Source organism: Natrix helvetica (assembly GCF_964273705.1).
Source record: "Natrix helvetica genome assembly, chromosome: 2".
Lineage (NCBI taxonomy): Eukaryota > Metazoa > Chordata > Lepidosauria > Squamata > Natricidae > Natrix > Natrix helvetica.
In genome coordinates this window covers 186186308-186210197 of record NC_138552.1, presented here as the reverse complement: position 1 = coordinate 186210197, position 23890 = coordinate 186186308, and the positions used below count along the sequence as shown (strand labels likewise).

At 37.4% G+C, this 23890-nt stretch overlaps 1 protein-coding gene and 1 long non-coding RNA gene across 3 annotated transcripts in view; one reads left to right on the top strand and one right to left on the bottom strand.

Annotated features, from left to right (window-relative positions):
- Positions 1–23890, bottom strand: part of FOXO3 (forkhead box O3) — a 160536-nt gene that overhangs the window by 5319 nt on the left and 131327 nt on the right. The window contains exon 3 of one of the 2 annotated variants that reach the window (XR_014174515.1): positions 16746–16933. The gene's annotated coding sequence lies outside the window, so the exon portion shown is untranslated. Of the gene's footprint in view, positions 1–14579; positions 16934–23890 lie in introns of those variants that run through there. The other variant, XM_081942861.1, reaches the window with a different exon arrangement.
- LOC309386924 lies at positions 9940–12925 on the top strand. The gene is made up of 2 exons (XR_014174517.1): positions 9940–12515; positions 12586–12925. It is a non-coding gene; the product is annotated as an uncharacterized lncRNA (long non-coding RNA).

Below are 23890 nucleotides of genomic sequence, written 5' to 3'. Positions count from 1 at the left end.
CCCTTTACTGGGGTTAATTCATTTTGCCTGGGCTGACGTTGCCTGGGCTTGGTTTGATCAATATAAAACATGCAGAAGTGTGCTTTAGTGTTTCCTGTCTTCACATGCCCATCAAGGTGAGTTATTAATGACAAAATTAATAAGCAAATGGAAGAAGGTCAAACCAAACTATTTTGGAAGGAATTAATCTTGATCCTCAGCAATTAGATTGACCTGGCTACATTTTTTTAAACGCGATGCAGCCTCATCACTCCAAGTAGATCACAGGAATAATTATTTGTTTTTATGCACAGAATAGAAGACAAGAAAGTTTTGGATTATTTTCCCGTTTTTGCTTGAAACAATAAACACAGAATTTTAAGCTTGGACAATTGAGTTAATGAACTGGCTGAGTTAAAATATTTGGGCCGAGATATTTTTTGTCATTGACATCACTGCGTAACAACCTGATTCACAAACCTAATTATACTGGAATGTCTAGATTTAAATCACATTAGTTCCATTGACGTAAATGGGTGTAAAACTGGCTTCTGTCCAAGCATTGTGGTATAACTAGTTTTTGTATTATAACCGAGATAATCTGAAATCAAAATACGCAGGCTTAAATTGCTTGTGGATTTAACTCTGGTCCTTATCCAAAATATACCTAACGAAATCATTTTTCAGAAATTTGCTGGTGGTTGTGAAGTTTAAACCAGCTCCAAGATTTCGCAGCCTCGGTCTTCAAACATTACATGGCAATGAGGAAACACAGGGGGCTAAAAATGCACAAAAGATTAGCATTGTCCCTTGCAGACAAGACAAGTCAAAGTCCTCAAGTGAACTCATGAATCACCAAACCACAAGTCTGTAGCTGACGGAGTTCATCTTTAGAAAACTGAAGGGCCAATTTGCCATGAATGCTGACCTCTTGAGATGCCTCAAAGGCAGACATACGTGACATTATTGGTTATCCCTCACAGAGAATCAAAAGATTAAGCACAAAACTATGGAGGAAACAGTTAAGGAACTTTGGCCCATGCTTGAAAGATGACCTGCACCAGAATTATATAAAGGTTTATGAAGGCTGAATGGAAATTTAATCCCCTTTACACACTTGAAACAGAATATTCCTTGAACTGCAAAAAAAAACAAAGACACTGGGAGTGAGGTGAAAAATATGGTAAATCACTAACTTCTCAACTGAAACAATTGCAAACTGTACTACTAGTACTAGTTATGACCAAGTAAAATATGTAACGATTCTGATGCAATAAATGCACTTGCCAGTTGCAGGACTGCTTTGAGACTACCGAGTGGAGCATATTTGAACATTTGCAGATGCAAGAATTCACTGACACTGTACTCTTATACATTAAAACATGCACAGACAATGTAACAGTGAATAAGCGCATCAGAGTTTACAGTAATCGTAAACCCTGGATGTCAGCAGAGGTACAATCACTTCTGAGAGCCTGAAACTCCACCTTCAAGGCAGGAAACGAAGACAAATACAATGAAGCCAGGGCAAACTTGAGAAGAGGCATTAAAGCGGCTAAACAGAAATACAAACAAAAGGTAGAGAAGTATCTGGAAGATAATAACTCAAGAGAGGTGTGGCAGGGGCTACAACACCTAACCAACTATAAGGGCAATACGAAAAAATAGCCAATGCTAATGCCCTGCTAGTAAATAGCTTCTTCACCCGCTTTGAGGTCAAAAGATTAGTCTCTATGGCTCTAGCCCAAAGGCCCTCTGACCTCCAGCCACTCACCCTGGATGAACATCAAGTGACAACTGAGCTGAAGGCTGTAAATCCCAACAAAGCTGCAGGTCCAGATGGGGTGTTGGGGAAAGTGGTAAAAACCTGTGCTGACCAATTAACAGGGGTCCTGACAAGGATTTTTAACCTCTCCCTGCAACAGGCTAGAGTCCCATTATGCTTGAAAGCAGCCACAATTATCCCAGTTCCAAAGAAAGCAGCCATAAAAAGCTTGAATGACTATAGATCCATTGCACTGACGTCTATAGTGATGAATTGCGTTGAGAGACTGGTCCTACAACACCTCAGGTCCTGTCTTCCACCAAATTTTGATCAACACCAGTTTGCTTATAGAAGCAACAGGTCGACAGGGGACGCCATCGCCACTGCTCTACATATTGCACTGAGCCACCTTGAGAAATCTGGGAATTATGTCAGAATGCTTTTTATAGACTATAGCTTGGCCTTTAACACCATCTTACCAGGCATTCTCATTGAAAAGTTGACTGACCTGAATTTCCCTCCCCTCACTTGTGAATGGATCAAAGACTTACTGACGGATCGTCCACAAACAGTAAGGGTTGGGTCCTTTACATCTTCCATGCTGAAGCTCAGCACAGGCTCCCCTCAGGGCTGTGTGCTCAGCCCATACCTGTACTCGCTGTATACATATGACTGCATATCCTCTGATCCATCCAACATCATAATAAAGTTTGCAGACGACACAACAGTGCTGGGTCTCATAATTGGAGGGGACGAATCAGCATACAGGGAAGAAGTCCAGAAGGTATCCGCATGGTGCTCAAAAAACAACTTGCATCTAAATACTAGTAAGACAAAGGAGATGGTGCTAGATTTCCGGAAGCAGAGAGAGGAACCTGCCCCACTGTATATCGAGGGGGGCTGTGTGGAGAGGGTTTCCTCTTTTAAATTCTTGAGAGTGCTTCTTAGTCAAGATCTCACCTGGAAAAACAACACGTCTCTGGTGATTGGAAAGGCCCAACAGAGACTTCATTTCCTTAGAGTCCTACGAAAAATTCAGGTGGAACAACGGCTGATGACCTCTTTCTATCTGTCCATCATAGAAAGTGTCCGCACATATTGCGTTACAGTATGGTATGCTGGTTTAACTGCTGCGGACAGGAAGGCCCTACATAGAGTGATCAATTTGGCACAAGAAACCATTGGTTGCCCTCTGACACCACTGGATGACATCGCCAGGTATCGCTGCTTTAGCAGAGTAAGGAAGATACTCAGAGATGATTCACAGCCTGGTCAGTGTTTCTTTGCACTTCTACAATCAGGCAGGAGACATCAAAGTACAGCCAGCCGAACAAACAGGTTTAAAGATAGTTTCTATCTTTGGGCTTTTAAATACAACCACAATCACTCCATGCACACGCTAGTTTTTTTCTTTTTCTTTCTTTTTTCATTTCTGTTATAATTTTGCACCAGTGAGGTTAAAACCAATTTCGTTGTATTTAAGTACAATGACAATAAAGATTATACTTATACTTATACATACTTAACAGTGTAATGCTAAGTCAAAGGTAACTGAAGAAGAAATTAATACATTGGTGTATAATCTTGCTGTTCCTAAAATTAGGCATGATCAGGTTCTACCGTACTTAGATGTATCTTCATGTCTTTGGATTAAAACATAACGTAACATCTATGAAGACAGGAGACGCTCACAGTCTGAATGGTTAAGCCACCGAGTATGATGTGACACGTTGAATGTGACATATGTTGAACTGATGGCTATATCACATAATATTGGAAGAAGAATGCCACAACACAGAATTTGTGGATCTTGAAACTGATTTAATCTTCACAACTGCTAGCAATGTCTGAAAAAATATATATTTTGTTACAGGTAATTTGGATAAGGAGCAGATTTAAGCCCACAATGTTTAATAGGTTGAATATTACATTGGAGGTTTAGAACTGTCATCTTCATAATTCTTTTCCAACCTCCTTCAGTGACGCTTATATAATTGTGATTTTGAAGACTGGTAATAACCCTGCTGACTATGCAAGCTATCATTCAATTTCTTTATTATATGTACATTGGTGCAACGTAATTGATAGTCCCTGTTATGTAGATTACATATATTATACATTCTGCATAATCTCATTCTATAAAAGGTTACAAGCGTCTGATATTGTTAGATTACAACGTGACAATCTATGTATACATGTCAAAAAATAGGAATTCAGTAGTGATTTTGGATGCAGATAAAGCCTTTGATATAGTACATTTGATAAAATGTGGATTTTATATATTTTGATATAAATGTGAATTTTCTCCTTTTCATTACCGGTAATTGGTGGCACTCTCTTCCTTTTGCTATAATAATTATAAATAGAATTATCTTTCCTTCTCACAAGATACTTTGTGGAACTAGTCAAGGATCTCCTGCTATCTTCTATTACGAATTTGATATGAAAACCATTGATTTATGTTTCAAATATCAGAAAATATTTCAAAAATGTAAAACTGGAGTTTAACAAAAATATTATTTGTTGAACATAGACTATGTCTTTTGATAATTATGTATTCATATTATACAGCAGTTTCATAATTTATTGGGTTATAGTAACTGGGATAGGCCAAATTATAAGCTCAAACCTGTGGTCTTAAATATAAAATTTGTAGTAATTAGGTTGCTTGGATTATTTTAATTATCTGAGAAAAGTAATTCCAGGGCATTTTTTCCGCATTTTTAATGTAAATACATAAATTTTAAAATTTCAGATTAAAATGGACATAAACAGATGGTTAAAAATCCCACTGGGTTTATAGGGAAACATAAATGTTATAAATATGAATATAACTGTAGTATTGCAGGATTGGTATGCTTAGGCTAATACCATTAACTAATTTTAGGCAGATTGGTAAAATAGGATTTTTTCGGAAGTCTACAGTAGCAAATTATTTACATAATGGTTGCTTGAAAGTTATCAGTCTAACAGGAACTTTTACATTCAATTTAAAAACTGTAGGTGGGTCTTTTTATTAAGAAAAAAAATCAAGTATAGGTATTAATTTTACTCATCTTATTCCCAATCAACCTTTTATACCATCTGAGTTATTGCAAGAGGAACTTGGATTGCATAAAATTACAAAATAAGACAATACAATACAATAGCAGAGTTGGAAGAGACCTTGGAGGTCATCTAGTCCAACCCCCTGCCTAGGCAGGAAAGCCTACACCATTTCAGACAGGATATTTAATTAGAATGACAGAATATTTAATTAGAATATTTCTTCCTTTTACAATTTTATCAAATGCACCAATCTTTGGAACTCCTGAATTACTATAAACATTAAAATGTGTTTTGAATTATTCTAAACATTTCAAAACAAACCATAACAGTATTGCTAAGGTGAATATTTGTTATTTGCAAGAATTTTGGAATAAAGAATGATGCTTTCTCATATTAACAAATTAATGGTGAAAGGTTTTAATATTTTCTTATTGTAGCTTGCGCGTTATAATTTTACGATGGATTCATTCAATAAAAGATGATTTCTCATGTTTTCTAGTCGTTCCCAAGTCTAGGGGGTGGTTCTCATCTCCATTTCAAAGCCAAAGAGCCAGCGCTGTCCGAAGACTTGTCTGTGGTCATGTGGCTGGCATGACTAAATGCCGAAGGCGTACGGAACACTGTTACCTTCCCACTAAAGGTGGTACCTATTTTTTTATTTGCATTTTTATGTGTTTTCAAATTGTTAGGTTGGCAGAAGCTGGGACAAGTAACAGGAGCTCACTCTGTTATGTGGCACTAGGGATTCAAACTGTTGACCTTTCTAATCAACAAGTTCAGCGTCTTAGCCACTGAGCCACTGTATCCCCATTGGAAAGATACCACAGCCCAAAATTTATAGATTTGAATGTTTGCTCGTGGCTTACTAATGGACTTTCTACTGTCATTGAAAGATGGAACATTATTATTTTGTGTGTTCAAGATTTAGTGATGTGTTAAAAATTGCCTACACGATTTCTTCTGTGTAATTTCTTTTGGTTCTTCCTTCCCTCCCACCCTCCCTCCTTCCCTCCACCAATAAAAGAGTGACAAATTAGGTCCAATACAATTTTATTAGTAGATCAACGGGAAGAATTCTGCATGAATATACGTAACCTGTACGAAGTAGTAGACATGTGCTTATTGTGTGATTCAGGAATGCACTAGTAGGCAAACAAACCTGGGAGGAAATGGACGTTATTTTTTTTTACCACCAAAGATGGTACGCTATTGAGTTCACCATCATAGCAGACAAGAAGACCTCACCTCGTTTTGTACATCTTTCTAGGGGAGTGGTTCTCAATCTGTGGGTCGGGACCCCTTTGGGGGTCAAATGACCCTTTCACAGGGGTCTCCTAAGACCATCGGAAAACACATATTTTTGAAAAAATACAGAAAACATAAAATAATTTGTGAGGGTCACCACAACATGAGGAACTGTATTAAAGGGTCGCGGCATTAGGAAGGTTGAGACCCACTGTTCTAGGGGATGTTTAATGAGCAGTATTTGCAACGCTAAGTGCTAACTTGGCTGAATCCACATTGTAGTTGACAGCGGTTATTTCATCTAGAATGGAGAATTTCTGTCACACAATATTACCTTAGATGTCATGTGAGGATTTTCCTTGGTAGAGAAGCAAAACTTTTGTTATGGACTGTGGTACTCCTTATGCAGATTGACTGAAAAGCTGCACAGGGTCAGCTTAAATTAAGCATCAGGTTTTGCCACTGGAACAAGCCACACAAGCGTATGCCTTCAACGAAGCAAACAATATTTGGATCCTATCAGCTCGCCAAGGATGTCATAATGTGGCAGAATATATTCCTATGTGAGTCTGTGGCTCTGATGTTATACCGACTGGATTCTGACATTTCTAGTTCAATCATGATCTATTGAATAAGCCACAATCAGGTGATTTCTGCATGAAATCCTAAATAATCAGTTATGATTTACAGATCACAATTGAGTTCAAACAATTCATTGAGCTAAACTGAGCCAACTACATTACCATACAATGTATGGCTGTTGTAAGTGCTTATATTAATGACCTATTTAAATAGGAATATTTTTATCACGTTTAATTTGTCCATGCTTCATTTTATCCATCTGTAAAATGCTCAGATACTCGAAGACTTCACCTTGATGGCCTGCTTATTGGTATTATAGCATATTTCTCCAGACCAAATTTCATTGCTGTATCTGTGCTAAAAATTCTTAGTGATTGGATTTTGATTTCTCATTTTCTATAAAGCTTCAGATCATCCTTTTAAAGCAAATGTGAGGGTTTTGCTTGCATTTTTTTGCTGCTTGGAAGCCAAGATTTATTTTCTTCCAAATCATTGAAAGTCGGATCACGGCAATGACAAATAGTAAGCTAGATAATGAGTCAACCTGGAAGATTGACATTTTTGCTTTTTTGGGTGCTACTTTCAATATTGGCAGTTCTCTTTCTACTGGTAATCCTACATATGTCATAATTTTCTCTTTTAATTCTTCTTGTCAGGGGCTCAGTTTACAGGTCGCTTCAGTGCTGGCATGTCCTGGCTCTGTTATTACTTCTTCTAAATGATAATATCTGTAGTTCAGATCAGCTTTTTTCCTTTATATTTGCAATTGTTAGCTGGGTTTTTTCTACTATTGTTTCAAGGTTTTCCATTTTCACAGTTTTTCACTAACACTTCGCTAATTTCATTATTTTTCTGAACGTCTTCCAATTCTGCATCCCTGAATATTTTATTTCTGACTATGAATTTGAGTCTGGGTAAATTCTTTTCCAATGCTCAAACATTTACTTCAAGCATCCCTGCTTTGTTGGTTCCGATATATTACAGCAGACGATAATGGTGCAATTTTCAAACACAGCGTATTTTTGTCTTGTCTGTGGTTGTTCTTCCAGTAATCCTATAAGGCCGTGATGGCGAACCTATGGCATGCATTCCACAGATGGCGCGCAGTGCTCTCTCTGATGGCATGTGAGCCATTGCCCCAGTTTAGCTTCGCCCACGCATGCGTCTCCCACTGGCCAGCTGGGTCTCTGGTGCGCATGCATGGGGGTGGAGTGCATGCGTGGGGGTGAGCATGTGCAGTGGATGGGGGCGTGCAAGGGGGATGCATGCAGAGGGGTGGGGCACATGCATGAGGGATGCACACACATTGCATTTCAGGGGTTCAGGGGTGCACACATGCACATTCGAGGGTGCTCTTACGTGCTTTGGGCACCCGCCTCGTAAAAGATTAGCCATCGCTGCTATAAGGCTAGTCCTTGGTTGCCCAGCTATAGCTTCTGAATCCCACTGCCCATTTTATTGAAGATGCTCAATAACATCCGACATGATCCTTGTTGACCTGGGTGACCAACAAACCAGTATAGGATTCTTTTTCTCTTTTCTCACCGTATTAAATGGATACTCTTAGTCTCTTCTGCTAAGACCTATTTCTTTTGGGTGACCCTTGTGGTAGAATACACTACCACCAGCAGAGTTCTCAACTTCATCAGAGCACCACAACTTTCCCGCCCCCTAGGAGGATTATTACAATCACTATTAATGCACGAGTGCAGATAGCTATCAATCTAAAGGTCGAATTTACAGAAGGTTCAGGTTAGCCTATTTTTTCTTCTCCCTCCTTGGTTGGACTTGCAGCAGAGGGAGGAGAGGACAAGAAGGTTATTTGAGAATATATAGAAGATAGAACACTTGGTATGTTTCCATGTTGCTTTAGCATTTCCAGAACACTTTATACCTTTATTTACACATATGAGTAACAGCTTTGAAAGTTGAAATAACAATATAGAGCAATAAAGCTGAAAATTGTAGACACAGATGAAGTAAGATTTGGATGGGGTCTCCCACTTCATGTTCTTAAATATTTATGGCACATTATTCAAATATGAATGTGTTTGCCTAGCAATATAGGGTACTTGAGCTCAGTGACTTTTTTCAACTTTTCATTAGCCCTAATTTAATAATAATGTTTTTAGACAATTCCTTCTGCACATTTGCCTTCAATTACATACCCTTACATCCCTGAGGTCTCATCCAAAGCATCTTGAGAGAAGGTTGCTAAAATAAAACCATCTATGTGTTTTAAGCCACTTGGGTGTGGAGTTAAGTCAATGTTAATCATACCTCAAGGTCAAAAGTTACATGAGGACACAGCTTGGTGGAAGCCATTTGAAGCACGTGAAAAGCTGATGCATGTGTAAAGTCTTGATGTGGTAAGGCTAAACGTTTCACTTACATTATTTCAGTCTTTGAACTAAACATTTTGAACTACAGAAATATAGCAAAGATCTACTTTCTATCTCCTGAAAAAGAAGCTCAACCATTTTGATACTTTTTGGGTTTCAAACATTGAAAGTAAACATCTTCAGGGTTCTATTCAATGCCCCAATTCCAACAGATTAGATTAAGTGCATTTTTCCTAATTTCATTCATCCAAGTCTTCTAAAGATTAGAAGAAATTAGAAGAAATTAGAAGAAATTAGAAATATATTCTCTAACCCCCCTGGCAATTTTAAAGGGTAAAATTTTTAATTTTAGGGTATTTTTAATTGTTTTATTTTATTGTTACTGCTTTTTAACCTTATGGCTATTATTATTATTTATGAATTGTAAAAATGTTGTATGTATTTACCTCCTCCGTGCCATATGCTTGTATATTTAATTGTACGCCGCCCCGAGTCCCTTCGTGGAGAGGGAGCGACTTATAAATTGAATGAATGAATAAATAAATGAATAAATAAATAAATAAATAAATAGTTTTGCGATTTTTACCTTGTTCAAGGGGAATGAGTCTATGAAATGGGAGAGTTATGTAGATTATCATGGTACTTCAGCCAACCACAGTGGGATTGGAAGTCTAAATGAGTTTGGCTAAAAAGAAAAAAATAAGCATATAAATGGAAAACAGTAAGTCCTCCGCCTGCTTTCAACATGCAGGAAGCGTAAAATTGTAAGTCGTGGAAAGGTTAGTTCCTTCTACAGAGTTAAAGTATCAGTCAGTGTGTTTGTTTTTCAACTATGCAGAATTACCATGAGAATGATACTAATCTATAACAACAAATGATACATTCTATCCAGGAATTATTATTATTTTTTCTCTCTCTCTAAAGAGATCTGATTTCTACAAACACAAACTAAATAAAAGACAAACGAGTCTATACTTTCAGCATAGAGATCCATTATGCTTTATTTACATGCATCACACTTTATTTTACAAACTAGATTATTGTTGAGAATGGAGTACACAAGGCAATATCTACTAACATCAAGTGGAGTTAAGCTCTGCACCACTATTTCGTTTGCAAAAGGGAAAGATTTCCAAATTAAACTGACATCCAATTGTTATGTAGTAAGGTAGTATATTCACCTATGTCAGCATTTGGTTTCAGAAAAGCCTCCTCTACGTTTATGACAGTGCCAGCTTTCAAATGAAAGTAGCTCATACAAAAAGTAAAAATTGTGTACCCCTGTAAAAGATGGCCATGTACTAAGGCAGTGATAGAATATACTCTTCAAAAAGTATGTGGCTCAACAGTGAAAGAAATAATCCAGATAAGACAGTTTACAGATACTGTATACATGTTTTGTCCACTCATACAACTTTTTTTAATTAAAAAAAGTTTCATACATGAAGCCAAAATGTACAATATATCCCGCATCCCTCCTGATAGCAAGTATCTGGTCCCCTTCCTTATCAGCTGGTATTTCTGATATACATCATGCAAATAATGTAATGAACGGAGATTGATTGCCAAGACGTTATGTCATTTTCAAAAGCAACCTATTCCATTTCTTTTCTTATATAATGGGCAGCAGGTTGGTTAACTTACTATTTAGAAAAAAAAGTATTCCTGCAACAATAAAAACAGAGATGATGCAATCTAAAAAGAGAATGGTAGGAACTATTCAGAAGGCAGCTAAAAAGAAATTGCTTGTGTATTTGTGCCAACCCTTATCTCGATTTTTAAAGGGTTCATAATTCAAAAATTAGGGTGATGGAGGTTAGTTATTTAATTCTATTTTACAGGGATAGTTCCACTAATCGACCAACAGTCTTAGAATAACAGTGTCTAATTTATGTACATAAAAAGGAAACTCCTCAAGAGTGTGATCTCATGTTTAAGTGCTTTATAGCACCAGAGTAGTCAGAAATGTTCCGAAGTGAACCTTACGTGTTAATTGATGGATAGTTGGGGTGATATATGGTTTGCAAACTCAAATCATTTACGTGGAGCTTTGGGACTACTGCACTACAAGGACAGGGGTTGACATTTGCCTTTTAAAAGATGGGCCCTTGTTGTAAAAATTGTCCCAAGCAACTGATCAGCTTTCAGTGAACATGAAGTCATTTGGTTTGATGGTCAAATTTAAAATGTTGGGGTTTTAAAACACATTGCTCGGCAATTCTGATTTGTACTGTACAAATCAGCACAGTGCAAATCAGAGCTGCCAACCAATAGGCTTATTGCCTGATTGGGGAATTCTGGAAGCTGGAAACTGTTGTTCCCCATACATCTGGAAGGTACGTATCAGGTAGGGGAACATTGTTTGCTCCTTGAGCCTTGACGCCTCCCTTCCTTGCTCCTCTTTCCTGTACAAAGTGAGGGAGTGAAGCACCTCATTGGTTGTAATGTTTTTATCCATTAGCGATTTTCAATTTGGTGTGAAAATGCACCGTAGATGTAAATGAATAAATGGGAATGTTCCACCTGATCCCAAATTAAAAACGGATTTATTCCCACCATGCTTATGCAAACAAACAAGGACCAAATTATGCAGACTTCTTGGATTTAAAAATGTGATGGTAAGCCATGATGTATTCCACACTGAATGTGAAAGTATCTGTCTCCTGCACGGTTTGGTCAAGAGGAAGGAATGTTCGGGACAGCCCATTCCCATAATGCTAAGCCATAATTTCATGCAGACGGGCATAAACCTTTTTGGTCTGAGGGGCTGTCTGATGATTTTCTTCCTCTAATAAAATGTGACATATTGCCATTTGACCTGTGGGCCATACACAGCCTTAAATCCTTGGTTTAGTATTATACCTGAACTAGACCAGTATCTGAGGATTTATTGGTTGTTTGCTTTTGTCTAGCACCTGACTCCTTTAGGCCAATAGAAACAGCATACTTATAACTAGGGAAGAATATTGGGTTAAGTCACTGTATATTTTGTGGCCATCCTAGTGGCAAAAGATAATACAGAAAGCTTAAGGCTATAAGCAGCAGTCTATTGGCTAGCAAGTATCCTTGAGAGCAAAGGTTTGCCATTGGGTTCCCAGTTGGGGACAGTACCTCAAATGTAGAGTTATTTATATTGTGAGAGGCAGAGGGAAAGACAAGAGGAAAAGAAGTGACATAGAGTAAATTGATGGATTTCCATGCAATTGCTGTACATTAAAGGTTCCCGTGACTGAGAAAATAGTGCAGCATACCATGTTCCCTAGCTTGGTCTTCAACTCTAGAAAAAAAATTACCATATTTTTCGGATTATAAGATGCACCAGGATTTTGAAGAGGTAATTTAAAAAAAAATGTTTTTGCCCTTCCCGGCCTCCAGGAGTACTCTGCAGGCCCCCCAAACCCTCTGTATGCCCCTTTTTGTGAAAAACAGGGCATGCAGAGAGTTTGGGAAGCCTGCAAAGTGCTCCTGGGGGCTGGGGAGGGCACAAATGTGATGTGTGGGTTGTTTTGGGAGGTGAAAAAAAGGGCCGTGCAGAGGGATGGGAAGCCTGTAGAGTGCTCCGGGGGCTGGGGAGGACAAAAATGAGCAAAAACAGGGCATGCAGAGGATTGGGGAGGCCTGTAGAGTGCTCCTGGGGCCGGGGAGGGCAAAAACACCCTCGTTTTGTAAAAAAAAAAAAAAAAGGGGGGGGGGCGTTTTCACTTGTTTTTGCCTTCCTCAACCCCCAGGAGCATTCTACAGGCCTCCCAAACCCTCTGCACGCCTCATTTTTTGTGAAAAATGGGCCCATTTTTTGCTTGTTTTTGCCCTCCCCAGCCCCCAGGAGCACATTGCAGGCCTCCCAAACCCTCTGTGCATCCATTTTTGCAAAAAACAGGATACACAGGGCAGAGTTTCGGAAGGCCAAAAATGGCTGTATTCAGTGTATAAGACGCACCCAGATTTTTACCCTCTTTTTGGGGGGGGGAAAAGATGCGTCTCATACTCCAAAAAATGCGGTACTTGCCAATCAGCCTAGTTAAGAGTCTGTTAGTTCCAATGCTCTGAATCTAATTCAGAGAGAGGGTGGTGGTTTGGGAAACATTTCTATAGCCTCTGAGACACCTGTGGGAAACCTGGATAGAATGAGGCTTATGTTTCACGTATTGACTCTAATAGCATCTGAATTTCAAATTACTGTGTTGTTTTTTTCAGAAAAGTGCAGTTTTATTGCCATTGTCATCCACTGGGCTCCTAGGATCTGAATTTATCCTGTTGAAGCCAATGTTATCAAAGTGCCTGTAGTACCACTAACCTGGCTGAAGAGGTTTGTAATTTTGCCTTCCTCCCCCCCAGAAGGATTCTTTGTTACCATCATCATCACTTTTAATATGTGCCTGGGATGCTCTGATTGTTCCCCAATCTCTCAAGGAACTATAAAAATTCAGGTCACAGCTGCCTTACATTGCATTAAGCCAAGGATTTATATAAGTTAATATTATTTGCCATTGATGGGCAGCATATTCCCAAGGATGCTTTAGGGCAGAACCTGGAACATGTTACATAAATGTCTGTTTGCTACACTTTGCTCGGGTTACTCCCCCCCTCCCCAATTTGTTTTTTATGATTGAAATAAAAATATTTAAACAAGTACAGATGCTAACTGAGCAGACGGAGGTTTTCCTATTGAAATCTATATGCGAGCATCGGCCAATACAACAGCACCATTAACTGCTTACTATTACAAACATGCAATCTGATTAATGCATGCTTACTGTAATGTAATATTGGGTTTAATAGGACTTTAGTCTCAGGACAGTCTCAAAGCCTTACTGGTATTTATGGTGGGCACTGAATTTGATTGAAATCAACGGGGTTTAAAACCTGCATAAATTATGGCCAAGTTAAAAATATGGTACTTTGTTTTATGTCCATTAATCACTGGGGTGGGGGCAAATAACAAAATAGCTGTGGCAATATCACAGAAAGATTGCATCTCATGTACTTGTGTCAGATGTCGAAATGCAAGTACATAATCATGGCATTTGTGTGATGATGTCACTGCATATTGGCTGTCATTTTGGTGTCATTGCATCCTGGTCACCTGATTAAAATTAGAGCTGAGAAATGAAGAATCTATTCCTTTTTCTGCATCAGCTTCCTGATATATTGCATTTTCAAGTATTGAAAGGAAACCCAGTCAAAGTAGAGGAAACCATAAACTTATACAGTACCGGATTTTTTTTTTATGCACAGAGTTTCTGTTGAGAAGACAAGACAGAAACTTGGAAATAAATTGTCCATCACCAAGTACATTTCCATTTCAAAGAACAAAATAACAACAAACACCCCAAAATATCATCATTGGCTTAATTCACATATAATGATGTGCCAGATACTCATATTTAGTAAAGGCATGTGAGCACATTCTTAACTAGCTTTGGTAATAGGTACCTGTAACTGAGTCTCTCAAGATAAGTCAATACTTTTCTCAAGCCCCTGGAACAGATGACATTTTTATAAGGTATTCCTTTCAGGGAAGCCCTTTCCAATGTGAAGAACAAGCACACACATTGGTTCTATATAATTAAAGAAACATGATAAACTATGCCCTGCCATAGACAAATATACCACCTTAATTATTAAAAAAATAGTCTGTATTTATTTGGAAAATGATAAAAATCATTTAACTAGTCTGAAAGTGTATATTCTATGAGATATTTAGAACCACAACAGCACAGAATTGTCATCATTTGAAGTTTATGAACTGCATGGTGGACTTCATGTGTTAACCTAGAGAATAGTGCAGCACGAGGAGGAGGAGGAGGCAGCTACAGTACAAAACAAAACTTTCATCACACAAGGAGCTGTTATTTCACCAATATTACCTCAGAAGTTGGAAAAGAAGAGCAATACGGGGCCCACCGCTGTATGTGTGAATGTGCTTGAATGGCTGCATGTGCACGCGCAGTGAAAGGTGGCGGCTGAGAGGAATCACACCACACAGGTACATGATTCACGTGCTTGTGGAAACTCATGCACTGAAACTTTGGGTTAAAATGCTAGGTCTGTTCTCTTAACAATCATGCATAATGATCTGTTTCTGTACATAATAAAATATATTTATATATTTATATGCATTCTGCTTTTTATGCCAAAAAAAGTTCTTCATATATCACTTTGGAGAAATATGTATATGTTGTCCTAAGCCAAAGTGTCTTCACACCATTAAAAAAAAATAAAAATTAAAACGTACCATCAGGTTTCCCACTATTTCTTTCTTCCCTTTCTTTGCCCCACCTTCACATGAAAAATACCAATAAAAAGTAATTAAACAGGACTTGCACAGCACCATAACTTTCAGTCATTATTACTATATAAATTTACAAAAAGAAATCCCTATAAGCAAAATATATAAAAACGACTTTGTTTTTCAATGGAATTTATCCAGTTACAATCTACGCTCCTATGAAAAGCTCTCGATATGGATTTTCTCTCTCTGGGTCGCCTTCCTAACCACCTTTTTTTTTCCAGTTTCCACCGTGTATCACAAGAGGAAAAGAATAAGGAAGAGAAAGATGAATAAATGATTATGAATGAAATAAATCATCCAAGCCTTGGATATTACAAATACATAAAACTCCGTTCTCATGCAATATACTCATTTTTTTTCTTTTAGGTTTTGTGTTGTTATTATTAATAAGAGTAATGATTTGAAAGCAAGCCGTTGCCTTCTATGTAGTTATATTTGGCAAGTGGTAAACAATGCACCTCAGATTGGCCAATTGCTAAGATAGAGGGACAAACAAAAATGCAAAAAAATATATGCAGCATTTGGGCAAAACTGCTCGCATAACCCTAGGCTAGATTTAGATAGAGTTACTGATTCTCCCCACAATGAAATGCCCTTTTCCCCTCACACCAACCTTGGTTAGGATGCAACATTAGTGGTGGCTAATTTTGTGAGGTAAAATCCACCCTCTCTTGGTACCAAAAATAAAAAGAAACACGTACAAGATTAGGATAATATTTGGTTGGAGAGTTGTAGGGACTGGTTGAGAATTAATGAGTATTAATGAGTTAGCTAGCCAATCCCTACATAAAAACACCAAAGTGAATACAAACATTAAGTTTCAAACTAACTCTTGAATTCAACTGGTTGGTTGTACTCTTAACGATTGCAGGAGTCTACAAAAAGTTCAGTGGCATATTAAAGAGCAACGTTTAATGACACCCTCTGCCCTTGCATACCTGGAAGGCTATCCTGAAGATAGAAACAAAATGCAGAGGGCATTGGTGCTTCTTGCATTGCATTTCTCTCTCCCCTTACTGTTTGCCATTTCTTGCTGTCCCTTACCATCTTATCTTAGAACCCGATCCATGTCATATACCCAATTTTCTAAGTCTTTAAAGTGCCACCATACTCATCACTTGTGTTGCTGCAACAGTTTAACACAGCTGGAAACTGTATTGGTATTCAAGTGCTGTTGATATTTCAAGCCTATTGTTGTGTATTTAATTTTCATGAGGAATTGGCACATTAAAAGGGGACAAGTAAAGGATAACACAGAGGGGGGGGGAAGCATCCCTCACACCTGAAGAAGGGCGGGCTGGGGGGGGAACCCTGAAGAACAAAAGCCAACCTAAAAGCATCCTGCAACCCATCACCATTTTGGAACGCCATATACTGATTGACAAGCACACTACTGTCAAGGCTACACAGTGTTCTGAAACAGAATGGTGGCTGAACCAACATATCCTCAAGTTGGTGGTGGATCACTCTACAGTAAGAAAAATTTGCATACTTCAAAATGAGTTCAGTTCCAGATAAGACAGTTCTTTCCTCAAGTTCTGGGGCTCGCTAACAGTCTCTGTTTTCATTAGGAAAAGAATGCAGGGTTCACCAATGCTGTAAACGATATCCCTGTCTTTGCTGACAGTTGATTTTGGCAAGGATTTTTTTTTTCTTTAGGATGCATGTTGGATGAAGGGCCTGGAAGGGAAAAAAAAGAACAATATAACATTTAGTTAGTCATTACCCACAAACGGTTGAGGAAAACAAATAATTCTAAGCATGAACTTTCAGAAATTTTCAAATCATCTTGAGGAAACCCAAATTTGTTATTTTGCAGGTATATTTGATACTGGTGTAAAAGCAAGCAGTGACAATATATCAGCACAGCCCAAGGCTGATGATTATATCCTAGTTCTAGAATTGTTGTTGTTGTTTTTAATTAGGAAATCATGGAAGAGTTCTACTAATAAATACATAATAAAGTTTTGGCTTGAGAGTCCCTAGTAAATGAACAGAGTTATGCAAATTGTAATACGTAATATTCGTTATAAGCAAAGCTTCTGGGAGCATAAATAGTTTCAGACATTACACAACTATGCACAGTTGTGTTTTTCATACTTCAGCTGCCTTAGCTGTACCTTAAATACAAAGGGCACACCTTCAAGTATGACAACTACTTTCAAATGCATCCTGTAAGAATTCTGGCAGACAATATTGGAGAATAATAACAAATATTGCATATTGGTGTAGTCAAACTTCATTATTACACTTTTTTCTTTTTTTCTTTTCTCTTACATTTAAAAAAAATTGTTATAAGACCAAATGTAAGCATCAAAGAGTTGGTTTGGTTAATAAGAATTCTGTTTAGTACATGATAAATATTTGTTCACCCGGGTAAATCAGTATGAGGATACATCTGTTAATTCTTATGTATCTTAACTTAACCTAAAACTCCATTAGCTCCCTTGATTCAATTTCGGGGAGAAAACTTTTGACATTTCAGTTCATTAATTTCTGCCTCATTGCATAGAACAAATCTCTTTCACCTTCTCCCTAGAATGCACCGTCATTTTACTTTCTGAGGTCCATTTGCGGTTTTCTTGGGTCAAAAAGGTAGAGCAAAATTGATCATTTTGATGCTCTCCGGATGCTGACTGGGAGAGATTCTAAGGAGTCCTACAAAATTTGCAAGCCAAAGAATTCAGTCATCTGCTAAACTCCATTAGCTGGGGATAGATGAGATAGTGAGAAAATGAGAGGTAATTCTGGTGAATTGGATTTGGAAGGCCAAACCACTCCTTCAACAGATATCTATCTCTAACTCTATAATCTATGTTTATAACACATAGATTATTTATTATGATCAGCTTGCACTCTGTGAGTTCTTATTTATTTTTTGGCCAATGTAAAGTGGTTTGAAAAAGAGAGTTGAAAAACCATGCAACTAACAAAAACATGGAGGGTTACAACCGCCAGCCGGCCAATGAAGTGGTACATTTTCTCTTCACTCCTAAAGCAAAGGAAAGGGGCCAGAGGAAGGAAATCAGGTGCTATTTGAATGAACATGGTTAATAGTGAAGACGACTTCCTTGCCTCCTACTAGTTTTTGCCTGTTCTATCTGTTGTCCTCTGAATTGCTTGCTGTGAATAAGTTGAGAAATGAAATCATTTCTCAATAGTTGTTGCAAGAATCCCTGCATTTCTCCTCAGACACAATGTTATAGACAGAAAATTTGTATCCTCTCAGACGCAATACTTCTCAGCAGCTTTAGTCCACAAAGGACTCATCCACCTGATAAGTTTTAACTGGATGTGCTACAGTTTTCATTTGTAAGATCCTCAAACAGATCGCTGGGAAAATTTTTGTGAAATTCTGGAAGCTCCCTTTCAATAAATCCTGAGTCTTCTGCGTGCAATGTAGATTCTTTGTGATAAATTTACGGTATCTCCATGACAGTGGGATGGGACTCAAGATCATCCTTTGCGTTTGGATTCTAAGAGTTTATTTAAGCAAGTTACAGGGGGAAAAACATTTTCTATGCATTCCTTTCTAATACAAAAATTCATTAGAAGGAAATTGCAGGTTTCTAGTTAAACAATGTGAGAATGGGGCTTAAGGGTCTAAGAAACAAGCAGCATGGCTTCCTGAAATATCCTTAAATTAACATTTTAGCTTAGTTTGCGGCTAAATCTCCTGAGCTTTCAAGAAATGCAAAGCAAAAATATATTTCTATATGTTTCCTATTTTTAATAACAATGTTATTACATTCTTAAACAAGTAAGGTAAAAGCCAACAATAACTGATAATTAAGTTGAGAGAAAGGGAAAGAATAAAGAAGGAAAGAGTTTTCTCTGAGCTTCCTATCACATTTTTAGTTAAAGAATACAAAACATTATGTTTATTTAATGTGAAACCAGTGCTTCAAGTTGAATTTTGGGGTTTTTTATATATGGTAACTGTAGCACCATTATTACAGGAAGTCCTCGACTTACAACCACAATTGAACCTGAAATTTCTGTTGCTAAGTGAGACATTTGTTAAGTGGATTTTGTCCCAGTTTACAACCTTTCTTGCCACAGTTGTTAAGTGAATCACTTCAGCTGTTAAGTTAGTAATATAGTCGTTGAGTGAATCTAGTTCCCCATTGACTTTGCTGGTCAGAAGCTCATAAAAGATGATCATATGACCCCAGGCACTGCAACCGTCATAAATATGAGTCAATTGCCAAGCGCCTCAATTTTGATCACATGACTGTGGGGATGCTGCAAGTATCATAAGGGTGAAAAACGGTCATGTCCCTTTTTTCACGCTGTTGTAACTTCAAAGGTTACAACAAACTGAACTGTTGTAAGTCGAGGACTACTATATGTACAAAAATAGAGAAATATTCAAACACCCATAATGGAGGAATGGATTGTGAAGGCAGCATAATTAGCATATATGGCAAAAGTGACCTATCTGCTCAGGGACTTTTATAATAAAATAATTTATAAAATAGTAAGGACTTTTATAAAAGACTAGAAACTTTTGTAGATGTTTTAATGAAAATGGAAAAAAGTGAAATGGTGATTTCTGGATTTGACTATTCAAAAAAGACTGAATAAGGGGCTAAAGAGACTATTGTAATGTAAAAGAGGAAAGAGAGATTATGGGGTTTGTAACTCTTATAAAGAAAGTCAGAAACATTAGGAGAAGACTGCTTCTTCAATTAACTTTTCTTTAACTGTACTGTTCCCTTCATTTTTTCATTTTTTCCTCTTTACAAATGTCTACATTTGTCTTTCATCAATATAAAAATGTTCAATAAAAATATAAATTTTGGGGAAGACTATATGGCATTATTAACTGCCTCAGTCTTGAAGCCAACCTGAACTTAGAACCTCAGTATGATGTTCAATAAGGATATCAGAAGACCAACCAGAAAAAAAACACCAAATTTCAAGTATTTCTCTGTGTACACCAGGGGTGGGTTCCAGCAGGCACTACTGCCAGTTCGCTTGTGGGTGCGCTGCACACACATATGCGCTTGATGCGCCCTTGATGCACATTTGATGCTGTGCATGCATGCACAGTGCAATAAAAATTGTTTTGCGCATGCGCAGAAGCAAAAAACAAGATGGTGGCACCTATGGCACTGCCTGGAGAGCCAATTCGGGAGCATGGCAGGCCTGGGTCACTGCCGGTTCCAGCGACCCAGGCCGCCAAACCACTACTGGTTCAGGTGAACTGGTCCGAACTGGTAGGAACCCACCTCTGGTGTACACACATTTGAAACAACAATAATACTCTATGTGGGTGAACCATTCAATAAAACATGCATATAATATGAAAATCATAGCTAAGAACATCTACTACTATTGTAATTCTTAGCAAATTGCCAGAAGGAGAGGAAAAGCAATGGCCAAAAGATTTTTCAGTTGATTTTGTAAGAGCTTTGATGATTAATACTTTCCCAAATCCATTAGCTTCTACGTCTGTGCTAGGCAGTACTAAAAAGTTCTGTTGCCTTCTGCACCAACAGCTACACCTTGTTCTATCTGTAAACTTACAAGGTCCTTCCCAAAAGGCAGCATCACCTGTTGTCTTTAAGCACTTTGTTTTTAAGGTCCAAGAGACCCTAAATACAATCACGAAGGTGGGGCTGGTTTACAGGATCATTTCGCATAGGGTGAGTTGATCAGAGTTCATATGAACTGGACAGAGATAGATAGATAGATAGATAGATAGATAGATAGATAGATAGATAGACAGACAGACAGACAGACAGACAGACAGACAGACAGACAGACAGACGTTATAAAACACACCTGAGAAATAGAAGTGGCTACAACTTGTGGTTCCTTACCATGCTTAATTCAATCCAATCCAGTGGAGTAAAACAATACTCTGACTAGTCTATATTTATGCTGCTTGACCTCAAAAGCTATAAGTGATCATCTAAATTCATTCCACAATGTTCACTCGGAATTAAACATCTGAGGTTCCGATCTCAACAAAAGTGGCAAAGAAAGAGTCCTTAAAATACTAATGATGTAGATTAGCACCCCATTTAGTTCCTGCAGTCTTTAATTATGATGCATTAGAAATTACAATAGTTAAAAAAGGAATGATGATCCCCTAATGTTCTCCAAAGTGAAAGAAATAGTAAATGTACTGCAAGTAAAACTCAGTTTCAGCTCACCAACAGGAAAGTCCTAACACTTTATGCTACATAAATTCTTAGAAAAAGGTGATCTTTGTGCATAGTAAGATCATAGTGTACGACAGAAAACATAGGAAGAACTAATGAAGTACAATTGTGTTCTTTCTCACCATTTTCAGGGATAAAACAAATTATATATTAATAAATTGTATTCAATCCACAAATTATTTCTATCGATTTATATGTTAGTTTGTTTGATTTATGGCTCTCACTAGATTGTTGTATTAATACCAATTACTTTAAATCAGCTCAATTGCTTAGTTTATTCAGTATTATTGTCTAAAATTTAGTGATATGATTGAATGATATAAATGGATTCCATCAGCGGGATAGGACATATGAACAATAATTTAGAGTAATTAGAGGACTTGTGTTTCCACAGCTTATAAACATTAGTATGAACATAGATATATGTCCATTTCCTATATAAGAAAATTAGTTTTCCACAAATATTTCATACTCTTAAGTCTTTTTCCCAAACAGCCCTTTAAAGAGCATGGTAGTGATTTAAGAATAGTTTAGTTTCCTGCTGTAGTATTATACAGTTATGAGCTAATTGATTTCATATCAACCATGAAACTCGCTGAATGTCTTAGGCATGCTAGTCTCTTCCCCTTGTATTAAAAAAAGTAAAATGCAAGAAAAAATTAATTTATAAAGATCTGCTGAATAAGAGCAATGGCAAACTACTTTGTATACCATTCATAATATAGGAAAAGTGGACCTTATTTGAAAAGGAGACAGAAGGAAAAAAATCTGAGTGGCCCAGTTCAAAGATTTCAAGTTAATCTATAAAGGTGCTACAGATTTCAACACTAATTGTATGAAGGTGACACTGCTTGGGTAAATTGTGGTGTCCTCTAAATAAGAGAGTGCTTTATTTGACACGAATCATTCAAAATGCACAAACATTAATGAAAACAGGCTACAGAATTAGCCTTTATATTTCCAATTTGTTATTCCAGAGAATAATTAGGCGCTCCTTGTTGCTATATAGGCATTCTTACCACTGTTTTTTTCCTCTGTTGTCTGGGGAAGCATACATCTTTATTATGGTTATCATGAAAGCAATTCTTCCTGTCATGAAGAACTCTCATTTGCTAATGTTGTTAAATGAATTTGACAGGTCAGAAAGCCAAGACAAATCATTTAAAAGGAGCCAACACTGTTGTGATGTGTCATAGGACATACAAAGCCCCCAAGATCCTTAATAACAGACAGCTCAAGAGGAAAAGTGTAATAAAAGATTCTCCCATAAATCAAACCCCTTCAGTCCTCCTCAAATTCAATTACTTCTCCGGGAAGATTAGAAAAACATTATTTTGAATGAAGAGCAGACAAAAAATTAAAAAGACTGGAAGATGCCAAATTAAAAAAAGAAGAAAGATTATATACACTAAGCATACATTAAATACTCTGCTATCTTTGCATAGTAAAGATCAGTGTAGCAAGATATATAAGGGAGGATATTTGCAAAATAAAAATTGGTGTAGGTCTGCAGTTATCATAGTGTATTAATTACAATCCGTATTCAATAGCAAGCAATACTGGGTGAATTGTCAAATGCTATATTGAGCTCCTAAAGCCAAACAAATACTGGCTAAATTCATACATGCTGCTGAGCTACAAGCAAATTACTACATGGCGTGATTTATATGTGAACATAAGCAATTTTGGCAAAGATCATTCAGCTACCAATTCTTTTACTCTTTTTCAATACCGAAGGGTAAAAAGTTCAAAAGCAAATTAAAAATGAAAGCACAGGTCATGACCATTTTTTACAGGTGAGTCAATAGCTATATGATATTTCTCTAGGATCTCTTAAGTAGGCATAAGGTAGAAACCGTAAGTTAGAGCAAATGTAATATTTAATTTGTGAAATATAGCAATTCAGCTATTCTAAAATTTAAATTTAAATGTATTTCAATTCATTCTTGAAAAATTCTGAATACTGTGTTACTCCATGATATGCTGCAAACAAGTTTTCTGTTTGTGCAATTCTTCTTTATAAATACAGTGACCCGGTCATTTCCACTCAGTGCTTCTACTCGTACAACTGGGCAAGCACAATGTTTTCATTCCTGGCCTCTTTGCCATGGGCCGCCAGAGTTAATATGGCTCTATCATCCATGAACTTTTTGGGTTATCATCAGCCAGGACATTGGACTGTTCCAAATTCCTGAGTAACAACTCTCAGAGAGTTACTATGGTTGAATGGTTACTCCTACTCATAGAATGAATTTGTGAGACTGATCTGAAAAGCATGCAGCTGTTGGTCATTAGTAACAAATTGCCACACAAAAGTAGCCAATACCTTTCAATCAACCTGAACTGGAAACTGAATTAAAATGAAACAATTTGGAGTAAAATTGTTACAGCCGTCTCCAGAAGACATTTATGACATGCAAGGATTTAGTCATTGCCCTTCCTACCTCCTCTAGCACACCATAAA